At 40.3% G+C, this 16461-nt stretch overlaps 1 long non-coding RNA gene and 1 pseudogene across 1 annotated transcript; both read left to right on the top strand.

Moving 5' to 3' along the window:
* The first annotated feature begins 2933 nt into the window (after positions 1 to 2933).
* On the top strand, positions 2934 to 4512 carry LOC147506512 (protein DETOXIFICATION 46, chloroplastic pseudogene; annotated as a pseudogene).
* An 8170-nt stretch (positions 4513 to 12682) lies between these two features.
* LOC147506511 (uncharacterized) lies at positions 12683 to 14940 on the top strand. Its single transcript, XR_015220825.1, has 3 exons — positions 12683 to 12794; positions 13480 to 13560; positions 14634 to 14940. It is a non-coding gene; the product is annotated as an uncharacterized LOC147506511 (long non-coding RNA).
* Positions 14941 to 16461: the final 1521 nt, after the last annotated feature.

The following is a 16461-nucleotide window of genomic DNA, read 5'->3' as shown; positions in this document are numbered from 1 at the left end:
CAATAGCATATGTCAGGTCTTTGACCTGCTGTCTTTGAAGCTCCATCTGAACCCAGTGTTTGAGCCCCTCAGTGAAATGGAACAACTTATCCTCTTCACTCATGCCATTGAAGTCAAGCATACAAGTAGAGAATTGCTTGACATATTCATGTATTGATCCAGTCTGTGACAAGTTTCATAGTTTTCTTCGGGCAATCATGCCCACATTCTCAGGGAGGAATTGCCTCTTCAGTTCTTTCTTGAGGTCTTCCCATGAGGAGATCCCAATCTGCCCTTGTTCGATCTCCGCATATTTAGTACGCAACCACAGTTTGGCGTCTTCGGACAAGTACATTGAGGCCATCGTGACTTTGTCCGCTTCCGCTTCAGGCTTTACTACCCGAAAGTATTGTTCGATGTCAAAGATGAAATTTTCGAGTTCTTTGGCATCACGAGCACCTTTGTATGCTCGAGGTTCTAGAATCTTGATCTTAGGGCGATCGCCTAAGAGTGATGATGACGTGTGGTCATGTGAACCAACAGCTTTCATAACTGGGTTAAACTTAGAGGTGAGATCCTCCACTTGTTGCTTGGGCGAGGTAATCGTCCCTCTTACTTCTTCATGATCATCCATCATGCTGTAAACTTGTTCTTCCAGTCTGCTAATTACATATGGAAGTTTGGCAATGACAGCCATTTGCCTTTCCAACACCAGGAAGCGTTCTTTGTTTGGTCGCGTGTGTAGTAGCTGTTTTCATAGATGGACCATAGCATGTATTGGGCCAAGAGATAGGTCCAGACCACAGTATGTATTGGGCCAAGAGAGTGGGCCCAAGACCACACTGTGGCCCATGAAGTAAATCTAGGAGAAGGATATAAGAAGGAAGAGAAGAGAAGAGGTGAGTGAGGAGGAAAGAGAGAGGAGGAAAGAGGGAGAGAGTGGAGGTGAACTATGGCGGCTTGATCCCGAAATGGGTACATAGGCAACCTAATTGGTGCAGCCGATCCAAATTAAAGCAGGAGTATGAGCGGAGTTAGAGGTCGCAGTAATTGGTTGCGACAAATGGCGCCGTCTGTGGGGATGAACACAAAATCAGATAAGTTTGATATTTCATTATATAATATCGGCTTTGCTCTACAAGGGGTTTCTGAGATTGAGCTGTCGTTTTCAAGTTCCCATCTTTTTGTGCTAGAGAAGATAATCGGGGTCGTGCTGTCTTTTTTTAAAAAAAAGTTGTTTATATTGTATGGAATGAGATCGAGTCAGTTAGAGGGAGTTGGTTCGAGCAACATAGTTTGAGAGAGAAATAAGAGGGGTCTTTGGGAAGTGCAAGTAATAGCGTGGTTGCCTCGGTAATAGTCATTTTGCCGCGATCTACCCTCGCTCTTACCTCCTCCAATCTGCGATAGAGTTGCAGCTCTGGTGGTTGTTGTGGTTCATCGACCAAGTCATCGCATTTTGAATTTGACGCAAGGGAATTTAATTCATGAGATTGTATTTGATGATTTTGTACAAGAGAATGTAAATGTTCAAACTGGTGGGGATCTTGAAATTGAAGACGTAAGAATGGATTTTCGTGCTGAGGAGGAGTCTTTGTATAATGTTATGGTGGGTCCAAATTCACCTACTGAGGTTATCTTTGTGTTTACAGAGAGTAGTGGGTTTGAACCAGAAACAATTGCACTTTCTGAGGACGAACAACGTAATGATGTAATAATGGTGGAGACTGTGATGCCTACAACTGAAATCTGTATGGAGCAGTGCGAAGGTGCTAGTACTGTGGATTGTGATCGAGCTGAGGGAGTTGGTGGAAGGACAGAATCTGTTTCACATGAGGAAATTTGTACCAAAGAAGATATAAAGGGAGAAGATAGTTACTTTTCAGAGGTTCAACTAGCTGAAGGTCATTATACAGGAGAGGAAGAGCGGAAAATGGGAGTTAATGGCGGCAGCACACGTGTTGGGTTTTCCAATATAATTAGTAGATCATTGGTTGATGAAATGAGAGTTGGCAATGGAGAGGAACTTGCAGCTGTAAAGGAAGGAGCGGATCTTGAAGTGAGAGATCTAATATCTGAAGTTTATACCTCGGAGGAGGTGGTGCTGGATGGAAACATTGAATCATTTTCAAGAGAGAAGCTTGTCCTTGAGGAGGATACTTGCACTGTAGATGGACGTGATACAGTTGTCCGCGTATATGAAACGATACCTAATCAGCTCAAGAAGAATAGGGGAAATCGTATTTGATGGATTCAAGCCAAGTACAAAATGTTGGCGATGTCAATTCATTCTCAGGGATTGGAGTTACCAAAGGTCATCCTTCAGAAGATGAAGAGGGAGAAAGTGGTGTTGAAGTGGTAAAGGAGGGGCATGTAGCGGCTACTCATGAAGTGTTGGTTAAGCAAATGTAGGTTATCGTGGGAAATGGATTTGGAATGAAGGAAAAGGGTGAAGAGGAGAGGATACCTCAGAGACTGGGGGATTTGTCGTCGGAGGCTTTAGATTACATTTGGATTTTGAAATCGGAGTGGCTATTATTGAGAAGGTGTTTGACGAAGTGGGTGAGAGAGGTGTTTCTTCTAATTCTTGCAGTTTTAACGTAATGATCGATGGGCATTGTAGAGCCGGAAGTGGAATTTCGGAGGTGGAAAGATGGTTGGAGGTGATGTAAGCAAAAGGCTATTTTTTGGATAATGGGGAGTGTACTTTGGTTGTTGGTTTTTTTTTCGGTAAGATGGGTTGTGCTGGTAAGGTGTTTGTGCTTTTTGAGAAGATGGTTGAGAAAGGGAGTGCATGTTGCTTTAAAAGTGGACCGCTATTAGGTGATTGATGAAGACGAGACGAGATTAATTGTTGTTGTGCCTATGAGGTTAATTGCTCGTCATGGAGAATGCTTGTAGTGAATTGCCGCAGGACATTCTGTTTCGTATACTCTCATTGGTGACTATTAGAGATGTTGTCAAAACAAGAGTGTTATCTGCGAACTGGAGATATCTTTCTGTGTTCACATACCGTTGAAGCTGAGTGGGTTAGCTGGATGCGACAATTACAATGTCAAATAACAGTTTCATGCATTAGTCCTGTTAACCAAAATCGTAATTTAACCACCCCACATGAAGAAGAAGAAGAAATTTTTTCTAGTACTAGTAGTAGGAGTAGTACTACTGAAGAAGAAGAAGAAGAGAATATAAGAGTTTGAAGCAGGGAATGAGAGTAATATATTGAAGCAGATAAAAGAGATAGGATTATTTGCTGGACGAGCTGTGGGTTTATGGATATGTGGGCCTTTAATGAGTTTAATTGATACTGTTGTTATTGGTCAAGGGAGTTCTCTTGAACTTGCTGCATTAGGTCCTGGGACTGTGGTTTGTGATTACACGAGTTACGTGTTTATGTTTCTATCGATTGCTACTTCCAATATGGTTGCTACTTCGATTGCTCGTGAAGAAAAGCACAAGATATCTATCTTGCTATTTGTTGGTTTCACTTGTGGAGTGGGAATGCTACTGCTTACAAAAGTCATGGGTGCACAAATATTAACTGCTTTTACTGGACCAAAGAACTTGAGTATAGTACCAGCTGCGAACACATATGTCCAGATTTAAGGTTTAGCATGGCCCGCTATTCTTGTTGGATGGGTTGCTCAAAGTGCAAGTTTAGGCATGGGGATTATAAGGGGCATCGGTGATATTGTGCTATGTTATTTCTTAGGCTATGGTATAGTGGGTGCTGCGTGGGCAACCATGGTGTCACAAATTATTGCAGCTTTTATGATGATTAAAAGTTTGAACAAGAAAGGATTCAATGCTTACTCTATTCCTGTTCCGTCACCCAAAGAACTTCTGAAAATATTTGAGCTTGCTGCTCCAGTGTTCATAACAATGATTTCAAAGGTGGCCTTCTACTCCCTGCTTACTTATTTTGCTACATCTATGGGTACAAATACCACTGCAGCTCATCAGGTTATGATTCAAGTGTTCTGCATGTGTACTATATGGGGTGAACCCCTCTCTCAAACTGCACAGTCATTTATGCCTGAGTTAATATTTGGGATTAATAGGGGTTTGAAGAAGGCAAGAATGCTTCTCAAGTCTCTCGTGATCATTGGAGCAATAACTGGATCTGTGTTAGGAATCATTGGAACAGCAGTCCCTTGGTTCTTCCCCAATCTTTTTACTTCTGACCTTAAGGTCATTGGAGAGATGCACAAAGTGTTGCTTGCATACTTCATTGCGTTAATGGTGACACCAACGACTCATAGCCTTGAAAGAACATTGCTGGCTGGTCAGGATCTTCGGTTTCTAAGTTTTTCAATGAGCGGATGCTTTTCTTTGGGCTATCTTGTTGTACTGCTGCTTAGCAGTAGAGGCTATGGTCTACCAGGCTGCTGGTGAGCCCTTGCAGGATTTCAGTGGGCTCGGTTTTCAATCGCTTTAAGGCGATTGACTTCTCCTAATGGCTTACTTTATTCGGAGGAGTTCAGCCAAAATCAATTGGAAAGGATGAAAATGGTGTAAAATTCTTTAAGCCTGCACAGATCATCAGGGCTATTATGTCAGCTGATTGTATGATTGTGCGCTACATGCTTCGGCTTCTTTTGGGAACATTATGAAAGTGGAATACTCACCACTATACTACAATGACTTGGTTCTCTGTGAATTTGGATGCGGTCCATTGTTGTGGCGGTGGTCGACAGATGGGAACAATGATGCAGTAAGTTGTGTGTCTCGAGTTTAGTTGAGCTTGCACATACGCAGGAGGGCGGATGGGAGGAGACATCCGCAGACCCACATGTAAATATAGAATTTGGGACAGGCTGAGCTGTTCCCGGATATGCAGTTCGAAGGAGAGCGGAGGGGTTCGAGAAGACCCTTCGCGGATATGTCATGGGGCTATCCGAATGAGTGCGGGGGGGATGAGCCCTCCGCGGACCCTCGTCTCCGAATCAAACACGGGGCAGGTTGAGCTGTTCCCATATATGCATTCCGAAGGTGAGCGGAGGGGTTCGAGAAGACCTTTCGCGGATATGTCGTGGGGCTATCCAAATGAGTGTGGGGGATGAGCCCTCCACGGACCCTCGTGTCCGAATCAAACATGGGGTAGGTTGAGCTGTTCCCGGATGCGCATCCCGAAGGAGAGCGGAGGGGTTCGAGAAGACCCTTCGCGGATATGTTGTGGGGCTATCCGAATGAGTGCGGATGGGATGAGCCCTCCGCGGACCCTCGTGTTCGAATCAAACATGGGGCAGGTTGAGCTGTTCCCAGATGTGCATTCCGAAGGAGAGCGGAGGGGTTCGAGAAGACCCCTTCGCAGATATGTCGCGGGGCTATCCGAATGAGTGCGGGGGATGAGCCCTCCGTGGACCCTCGTGTCTGATTCAAACATGGGGCAGGGTGAGCTGTTCCCCGGATATGCATTATGAAGGAGAACGGAAGGGTTCGAGAAGACCCTTAGCGGATATGGCAGGTAGCTATCCGAATGAGTGCGGGGAATGAGACCTCCGCGAACTTTCGTGTCCGAATCAAACATGGGGCAAGCTGAGTTGCCCCTCATCAACATCAGACTCCATTCCAGAGCAGAGACAGCGGGGGGGGATGAGCCCTCCGCGGACATGAGATCCGAGTCAAACTTGGGGGCAAGTTGAGTGGCCCCTCATCAAACTCCATTCCAGAGCAGAGATAGTGGGGGGGTGGGGGGGAGCCCTCCACGGACATGAGATCTGAGTCAAACCTGGGGCAAGTTGAGTGGCCCCTCATCAGACTCCACCCGCAGCGAGAGATAGGGGGGGATGAGCCCTCCGCGGACATGAGATCCAAGACAAACCTGGGGGCAAGCTGAGTTGCCCCTCATCAAACTCCACTCCAGAGCAGAGATAGCGGGGGGGATGAGCCCTCCGCGGACATGAGATCCGAGACAAACCTGGGGGCAAGCTGAGTTGCCCCTCATCAAACTCCACTCCAGAGCAGAGATAGCGAGGGTGGGGATGAGCCCTCCGTGGACATGAGATCCAAGTCAAACCTGGGGGCAAGCTGAGTTGCCCCTTCTCAGACTCCACTCCAGAGCAGAGACAGCAGGGGGGATGAGCCTTCCGTGGATGTGGGGGCAAGCTGAGCTGTCCCTGGATATGCTTCGCGCTTTCCGAATGATCAGAGGGGATGAGACCCTTCGCGAACACAATGCTGAGTTCTACGAAAGATAAACGAAGGGGACGAGACATTCCGCGGACACGGTAGTGAGTTCTATGAAGGATAGCTTATGACTAGGCTGAGACACTCCGCGGACATAGTAGTGAGTCTGCGGACATAGTAGTAAGTTCTGTGAAGGAGAGCTTATGGCTGGGCTGAGACACTCCGCAAACATAGTGGTGAGTTTTCTGAAGGAGGGATGGTGACTGAAGTGAGACAATCCATTGACATGGTAGTGAGTTCTGTGTGAGAGGTGCTGGCTAGGTTGAGACACATCGGGGGCATTGTATTGAGTTGAAGAGTGAGAGCGAAGGGGAATAGACCCTCCACGGACATGATAGAGAGTTTTATGAAGGAGTGTTAGTGTCTAGATGGAGACACGTCGCGGACATGGTAATGAATTTTGCAGAGGAGAGTGGATAGCTGGGTTGAGAGACTTCGCTTGCATGAAGATTGAGTTTAAAGAGTGAGAGTGAAGGGGATGAGACCCTTCGTGGATACGTCAATGAGCTATATGAACAAGAACCGATGGATTGAGACACTTTGCGGGCATGATGATTAATGTGGAAGAGTGAGTGCTAAGGGAAAGAAACCTTTCGAGGAAGGGTAGTGAATTCTATAAGGATAGCTAATGGCAGAAAGAGAACGAGGATTTCAGGTCACGCGACTAAGGACGTTTAGCAAAGAAAACACCGCAAAAGTAAGACTTTTTCAATCCCGGACTATCGAAAGAGGGATCGTGGAGTCGAGTTATTTACGGCTAACCCATTGGAGGTTTACAGAAAGAACCATGGAGGTTTACAGAAAGAACTATGGAAAGAGGCTAGAAAGATAGGGAAAGCGTAATCAAGAAAAGGGGTTAGAAGAGATGTAATGCACCTACATATAACAGAAGCCTACGGAGATCTGAGATACACATAGTTTATCGGCGGAGGTTGGAGAACTCGGGTAAGTAGTGGGGAAGAAAGGCGAGACGAGGGGAGGACTATAATATAATTCGCGGCCAACAAAGTCACAGAGTCGAGAAAGATGAGAGTGCAAAGTGCTAGAGTACGCGGACAAAGAGAATAGGGACTGAGTACTGCACAGACATACGTCCAGTATCAGAATACATGGGTATGAAACGTCTCGAGGAGAAGAAGACTGCATACAGTCTCAGGATCCGTGGATATCTAAAGTTCAGAGAGAGAGACAAGGAAGTTTAGAGACTTCTCGGGCCCGCCGTCGTCATCGCCGCCGAACCCAAGAGGAGGCAAATGTAGTAGCTGTTTTCATAGATGGACCATAACATGTATTGGGCCAAGAGAGAGGTCCAGACCACAGTATGTATTGGGCCAAGAGAGTGGGCCCAAGACCACACTGTGGCCCATGAAGTAAATCTAGGAGAAGGATATAAGAAGGAAGAGAAGAGAAGAGGTGAGTGAGGAGGAAAGAGAGAGGAGGAAAGAGGGAGAGAGTGGAGGTGAACTACGGCGGCTTGATCCCGAAATGGGTACGTAGGCAACCTAATTGGTGCAGCCGATCCAAATTAAAGCAGGAGTATGAGCGGAGTTAGAGGTCGCAGTAATTGGTTGCGACAGTGTGGTGTTTGGATCAACATCAGTTTCGTTGATCTCAGGGACAGCAGTTTCTTTTCCTTTCGCCATGATTGGCAAATCTCAAGGGAGCCAAATTTGGCTCTGATACCAACTGTCATGGACACGCTTGGATGCAGGGCGTGCCGTGCAGCACTTGGGCGTAACTTGTCCCAAGTAAGCCTGTTATTCGAGTGAGCAGTGCGAACTAGTAGTGTTTGAGTAAACAGTAATCATATCACAATTGTATGAAGAGAGTGAAAGCAGTTCGTAAGAGACAACAATTCATAAGAAGGCATCAAATAACTTTCATTCGAGTAATCAATAGTACAATTGTGGCAAGTGAAGTCAACAATTTTGGTTGTAGAGGATGCTTGCTATTCCCCTACATATATGTCAATAATTTTTTTCCCATACAATCAAAAGGGAACATTGAACCAAGTTGAAACTTCAACCATACATGACTCCTAGCTCGATGCTCCGATTTGTACGTTCGACCACACTATTTGGGGTGTCTCGAAACTTACTTAAAGATGGAACTGAAATTGGGAGCATACGAGAAGGTTTGAACGTCCAAAATGGCATATATTTGCCTAATATCATTTGGGATGGTTCAGACTCTAGTTTTGACATATAGTTGACATATATCTACTCATTACATAACTATTACAATTGTATCCGTTACACCTGGTCACAACCCACAACGAGTGTATCAGAATCCAAAACTTAAACAACTATTATTTATCAGTTCACCTCGAAGGTGCACATTTCTATCATGGATAGAACTAACACACATGGTCCAGCACAAAAAAAAACGTCCGAAGTCGACTCTAATTGGTTGGTGGAAATAAAATAACGAGTCAAACTCTCTCTCTATCTCCCTTCTCCTCTTTTCTCTCTCTCCACCAGCCAATCACAACCTCGGATGTTTTTTTTGTGCTGGGCCATATGTTGTAGTCGCCCCCTTCTTTATCATTCCCTGCTATTGACGCATTTGTACTGTAGTGTTCTAATGCTTAAACTTAAACCAAACAATCCCCAATCAAACTCATAATTTCTAAAAGAAATCGACTGAAACAGTTAGTTTAACTAATTGCCACAAGACAAAAAAAACCAACTGATTCATGAAGAATTTGGGTTAAAAAGAGATAGAGGGAGAGAGAGATTACCTTTTGCGAGCAGACGGTGGGTTGATGTGGCAATAACACTCAATGATTGGAATTAGGGATTTGAGAATGTAAGAACACTAAACAAAACTAGCGCTAAAGTGAGAATTTTCGTGTTTTTTCTTTCTATTTGGTTTTTATTTTTTGATTTTGAATTTTTCGTTAACTTGTTTGGAGCAACTTGTTTACTAATTGTTCTGGTTTTACCCTCGCACTACATGTGGCTGAGAAGGCTGCACACCACATCTATAGTGCGGCATGCGTACTCTAGAAGCTCTATTTAATAATTAATGGGTATTTTACACTAGTGTGTCAATTTCCTAAGAAATCCTTCAAGCAAATTTCATTAGATACTTTAGCAAGCGTCACATACTGCATCACTAGTGTACTCAACATATTAACAAGCCTACAATTAATAAAGCACGGATACGAATATATTAAAGTAACTACTTACTTGCTCCGTGTACACCATGCCAAGCAACTTGCTCGACACAAGTGAATTTGTGCGTATCTCGCTTGTTACAGGCCATATTTCAGAAAACACGTCTTTTGACAGTTGTCTAAATACAATGAAACTGGTTTGGCCACAAATATACGATATTCTCCGCATAAAATTGAAATATCAATTTCACAAATCGGTTATCTCGGGCAATTAATCGGCTAGGCTAGTTTGATGATAAATCTGGCCACTGAGAAAAAAAATGAAAATTTCGTTGAAAAACACCAATCACTTCACAAGCTATAAACGAAACACAAACATAAATACGCAATGAAAAGATACAATCTTGACTAGGGGTGTTCATGGGTCGGTTCTTATCGGTTTCGGTTCTGGGTCTATTTTTAGCCGTTCCTATCGGGTTCGGTTCTTTCGGCCTTTTTCTTATATTTTGAAAACCCGGACCCATACCCATTAATTAAGTCGGTTCCGGTTCCGATTCCAGTTCCTTATCGGGTTATATATTTTTATTGCTAAAATTATTTTTTTTAGTTATATAACCGATATAAAAGTTGGTTTACGGCGACTATAACACTTGTCATCAATATTTTTGTCCTCTCATAAGAAGTAATGGTCCTAAATTCAATAATAATATTTGAAAGTTATCTAAAAATTTTAAATACATTCTCATACATTATACGTATGTGTATATTTTAAATCGAACATATGTATATTATACTATATGTAATGCGTCATATATAGAATAAATACCACATGTACTACAATTGTTAGTTAGTATTGCACGTATTCGTTATCTAATATATATACATGTAATATATCAAGCACGTACACGTTCATGCATTAGTTAATATAGACAGTGCATTAGTTAATTCATAGTATACGACTATACGTGTAGATGTAGACACGTAAACATTATTATTAATATTTATAATACACATATTTAATGTAATATTATAAAAGATGCATTTAATAACATACATTCACTATTATGCTAAATGTTATATATATTTAGTATAATTTTACACCTAACAAATATAGACTATATATCTCTACTACTAGTATATCTATAATGATCGTGGCCTCTTAAATTCATCCGGCTATTTTTCTTACGCATAATACCCCTAGATGAATAATTATATCAAACACCTAGATATTTATTAATGAGGACTACTTAGTCTTTTTATGTCTTTGTAAATTATCAGTACCGATATTGTCCTTCAATTAAAATATTGCTTAACACTATTTAATAGGAGTAATCGGTCATTTTATGTAGTGATTAATTAAAAAACCAAATCCACGCCCATTTTGAATTGTACACCCCAGACAATAAATATGCCCATTTAATTAATTTACCTTTACGTCTTCCCTCAAAACAATAAATATGCCCATTTAACTAATTTACCTTTACGTCTCCCCTCAAAATAAGTTTTGCAACAAAAGTAAACCGACCTATCATTCTCTCTCGCAATTGATGGTTGGCTTACAATCCGGTCTTCTACCAAATTGAGCAGATATCTCAGTAAGTGCTTTTCTAATATTTTTCAACCTTTTCTTATTGATAATTAGGTGTGCTTAATCCCAACCCTCAATACTGTAAGTATCTTAATATGTCCTTACATGTGTTTTGCTCACAACATGTTGTAAGAATATCGTTGACACCATATGTTTGGAGTAGTTGAGTAACTGATTTTTTTTCTATTTGCGAATGGAATTTTGTTGGTGGTTGTTATGGGATGTTATTTTGATTGAGTAACATGAACATTGATTCCTTAAAAGTGAGGATTTTCTATTTGCTAATGAACATTGATTCCTTAGAAGTGAAGATTTTCGCGAGGGATTAACTCTTGTCAGTGCCTCTTTGAATGTTGAGTTGTGTTGGAGAAAACCGTAATGACATTGGACTAAAGCTCCATGTGGAGTTGAGGCTGAGGTGGTAGACATTGGACCTCTTTGTTGTTCCTCCTCAGCTGCTCCGTGTCAAGTTCTTAATGCATAATGGATTCTAGATTGTATTGACACACTTGCTTCGATTGAAATTGCATTCTTTTGATAATGGCGTAGGTAACATGAAATGTACTGTAAACATGTAGGACCTTGGCCTGGGGTCTGCTGAGTGGGAAAGACATTTGGGCCTAAACTGATACATCAAACGAAATATGGGGGTTTTATGTGGAGGATATTATTTATTACATTTAGCCATTCAGGTGTCATTTCATTCATGATTGACAGTAAGAGCAAATTGGACATTCTTTTGTAGCTTTGGAATTGGGTGTTTCATATATGTTCAACATATGGAACTTGCATTTTGTAATTTACATTTGCTCTATTGATTGTAGGAAAACTACCTTTGCAACCTATCTCCCATTAAGCCTGTCAAGGTTGCACATGTTGCACAAGGCTTTCCAGAGCTTAGTATTCCTATGCCGCCACTAGTGTTTACATCACTGCGCCTTAATCCACATCCAGAAACAAATTTTCTAAAGAGGTGAGGCTTTTGGTTTACTGGGTCTTTGTAATTTGGTATATTAATGTTTTTGTCGTTCATATAGTTGAGATTACAAGCTGCTTTTGGTTGGATGAATCTGTTTCACTTCGTGCCAAGTCAAAATATTCACACTCTTCAAATGCAAACACTCTAATTTCGAGCATGAACATAGAAGAAATACTGATTCTTGGCGGGTTCGGATATTTCGAACGATCTAGCAGAAATTGATGGTTGGTATTGTTCCTTGTATTCGTAAAGCTTGTGACGGCAAGGATTGATTGCAAGTTCAACCCGGTGATCCGTCGGGATGTGTGGACGAATACCTTGCTAATTACATTTGAAGTTGGCTGTGATTCTTGATTCAGCTAATTTATGTTTGAATCAAGCTGATGATGCACCAAGCGTTACAAAGTGGATGCATTAGATCTAAAGAAACCACAGCTTTGGCCTTCAATGCTGGGGACAAAATGTTGAAAAATATGGAGGGTGAAACTGATGTGCAGATTATATCCTCAGTTGGCACTGAGGAAAACCTACAAGGGAACACATTGGCAGTTGTTGAAGCAGAAAATCACAAAGGTGAAAGGCAGTCCGTTAAGCATCCAGATCTAATATTTGAGGATATCAAAGACATCAATTCGTCTGACTTCTCTCATCAGCCTCCATTTGCTGCACAAAGTTTCACACATTTAGATACCCAGGTTACCACAGATCCTTTTGTAATTTATCTTAAAGAAAAAGAAGCTACATTTTATTGACAAATTAATTAAATATCTACTCGGAAGTCTTTGCACTATGAACTCAAAGATATTAACTTTCAGGGTGGCGAAGGAGAGCAGGAGGGGAAAAGCGACAAAAACCCCCAAGTGCTACCTAAGAATCTTCTGATTGATGAGCATGCGGTACTATCAAATGAATCAGTTGAGAACAAGATCGGCAATCTTGAGGTGCCTAGAAACATATTTTTTTTTATACTATTTAGTAAATCAGTTTATAGGTTTAAACTATCATGAACATATAAAAGTCAAAATTAGTAAATGGTGGGATAAAGTGGATCAATGGTTACGGCTTGTGAATTATGATCAACCTTGGATACACAATTGTTGACTTATCAATGTGTCACAAGGTATGCATAAGGGTGTTGACAAACATGCAATACCTTGACTAATTTTTTTCATTGTCTAATGAGTAGGAGATTTACCATGGACAAGTGAACAACTTGTGGTATGCATACTAGCAGAACCAAATGGTGTCGCTTTACACCGGTTGCTGAGTTCGTTTTTGCAAATGATTGGATCCACAATAGTCATGCAAGGTCATTTTTTCTCCATTCCCATACTAACATGCATGTGACCTACTAACACAATAAAAGTTTTTTTGTGGTCAATCAATCAGTCTTGTCATACTAAGAGTTGTTAATTAGTATGAGTGAATTGGCTTGCATTTCAAGATTAGCTTGCATTTCTCTATTTTTTACGAGGGGATTAGTTTGCATTTCAACATTCTTTTACATGGATTCATGTACCAGCAGGGTACTTACTTGAACATAGGCTACTATACTTATTTCAGTTTAGGATCCAAAGTTTTTTGTAGCATATATACTTGATAAACCATTTTTTTTTGGTGTTTCAGGCATCTTGGATTGCGAATCCTTTCTAAGATAGAATGAACCATATTGTTTTATCATTCCAATTAATTTCAAAGGTGTGAACGGTAAGTATCTATCGGTTATATGCGCTTTTACAATTCAAATTTGCTTTTACAATTCAGAATTTCTTTATATTGTTTGTATGCAAAAAGGTAAAGGATTGTTGTAATGAAGTTGCAATTTTGGTATCATGTCAAGTATAAGGTGGAGAAGTACAGTTCACTAGAATTGTCCTAGCACGTATGGATTGTCGTGGAGGAATCTAGATTAGCCTATGTGTGCTTGCCTATATGCATATCCTTAACGGAGCTTTATGAATCTATGATACTAAATTTTGGCCCTTGCTGCTAAATAGTTTATTCCAAAATATCCTAAAGTATACAACTTGACAATATTTGTGGGTATTCATATATCTAGCTCAGCGGACCTAAGCAAGTTAGATAATTTAATATTTTAACATACTAAGTTACGCGTTAGATCTTACGGAGTTGAGTGATATATGTTTCTTGAGTCACCAACCTATTTTGTGGCGTAAGGATATTGCTCTGCATTCCATTGTTTGTTATTTGTTTTATTGTAAATTATGTTCGTGTGATACTGTAGTACAAGTGCAAAATCTTGATCTTGCTTAAACTTTTTACCGACAAGCGTCCTAGAAAACTTGGCAACCCACTTTGTGAGTTACATACTTGGAAGTAAAGGACACTTTTTTGTCTTGAAATTCGAAATACTATGTAATTTATTGGAATCTCATGATGAAAAGTGTTGTTTTTACTCAAGTGAAATGTATGCAACTCATTGAGTTGGCGGATAACACTCCTCCAATTAGTTAATTTATCAACAGTAAAACCTCAAGGTTTTATTCTCATATCAATCATCTCTTGGTGGGGGAGTGATGCAATATAGGTGGACATTTATGTTTATTGGCATTTGACAGGCGGACGCCTATGGCTTCTTTATAAGCGGATGCCTATAGTTCCTTTATAAATAATAGGCGGGGTGCTCATGTTTTTCTTTTTATTGAACTAAGTTTTATTATATATGTGGTGCACTATATATGGTTGTTTTGATAATACATAGTATTTTATATGGTGTTAAATATAAACCTTATTCTAAAAATGTGTCTTTTGTTTTGTAGCTCTCGGTGACAGTGCATTACTCAGATTTTCTTGCTGGTGGGTTGAGATAAATTCCTAGACTATGGAGATCAATTTGGTTCATAGAGATCGATTTGGTTCATATGAACTTTAAAGCTAGGTATTGTCTACTATTCGTTGAGGAAACCCGTGTGGACACATATACTTAGACATATATTAGTTACGTCATTATATGGTTGGGATTTCAAATGTACTCCTTTGATATTTTGAAGATGCAATTTATATCAAAATCTCGGCATGTAATTCAAGGAAAAAAAGAATGGAACTACAGGTAATCGATATATATTAGGCATATTAGTCCTATTATTTCTTTACCCTTAGAACTACCCAAGAAAATAAGAAAAGTTAGCTAACTGTAATATTTTGTTTTAATATTCTTGAAAAGAGAACTATTACTTTTGGTTGCAGTAAGTGAACTTCAACGAATTCTTGAGTACCATTACAGTTATAACCCTACTGGAAAGAATCATTGCTTTGAAACAGTAATACCTTTTTACCAGTTTATAGAAGCATTGATGATTGTAATGAAATGCTATTTGTGTCTGGAGCCTAGAGGTTAGATTCACATGTTAATTGTTAGTTGGGGGAGATATATAGTGTTTTTTTTTATATTTCTGAACACCAGTTAGTATGTTTTTTTCTCATGTTTTTTATTTAGTATGCTTTTTCACTTTGCTTGACATCCTTATTCAATACTTAGAAAAATAGTTACATGAATTTCTTTGTTTTCAAAGAAATTGACTTTGGCTCTATGCATGTGTTAATGCATGCCATTTGTCCGTAGTTTTGACACAGGCACACAACGTTGTTTTAGCATGTTTTATATATATATATATATATGGAACTCTCTGTAGTAACTTTTCTGAATTTTTATTGAAATCTATTTGATCTTCTATAGAGTTCAAAGATTAGTTGCCTTTTTTATTAGAAATCGATTTTGTGTATTCTGTCTTTATTTGCTATTTGCAGGTTGCCTTCTTTCAGTTTTGACCTCTTCACCCGACCTTGCCTATCTCTTTGTTTGTCACTATTTTCGATCAGAGTTGCCTTTAATTCAATAATTGGGTAAGCCATGCTCTGAGTTATTTTATGTAGTTTTTGCAATTTTTTCTTCTATTTCTTTTTTTTCCTAAAGCACATTTTCCATTCTTTTTTCACTGTATTATTGCTTTATAGACTGCGCACTTTACATATAACCAAGTCATTTTCCATTTGCCAGCGTTTGGAAATGGCGAGGACCGGAGGCCATCCAAATTTGCTTTCTGTTAGTGATAATAATGTGCGCCAACAACAACAACAGGCTTAGAGAATTAGAGAAAGAGAGAGTCAAAGAAATTTGACTTCAATACAGATAGCCCACCGAAAGGGAGCGTATCCGAATGAATTATTATCGACAAGTCCAAAACCAAAAAAATGAACAACTTGCTTCTCAAAGAGAACGCATGCGTGTGGCATGGCGCTCGCCTCGATTGATAACACATTGTACCTACGTAATATTCTGTTGTTATCAATATATGAAATAAATTATCACTATATTGCCTTTCAGCTTGAGTGTTTGGCTCATCAAGTTTTAATTGGTGAAGGCAATTGTTCCAAGCCATCTCTACGGTTAGTTTCCCAGCCGTCTTCGTTACTATCTTCTCTCTCTCAGAAGCATGTTAAAAGCAGGCACATCTAATCTCGATCTATAAGGTACGGTATGCATGCTGATGTCATTCAAACTCTATTTTATATTAGTAGGCTTAATAAAAAAAAATGGTGTTAATCTTACATTAAACTTTGATATCCTTTTCTGTTTAAGAAAAAAGA

Source organism: Coptis chinensis, chromosome 4, assembly GCF_015680905.1.
Source record: "Coptis chinensis isolate HL-2020 chromosome 4, ASM1568090v1, whole genome shotgun sequence".
In the NCBI taxonomy this organism is placed as follows: domain Eukaryota; kingdom Viridiplantae; phylum Streptophyta; class Magnoliopsida; order Ranunculales; family Ranunculaceae; genus Coptis; species Coptis chinensis.
The sequence above is the reverse complement of the archived record's forward strand: the minus strand, read 5'-3'. Positions and strand labels throughout refer to the sequence as shown.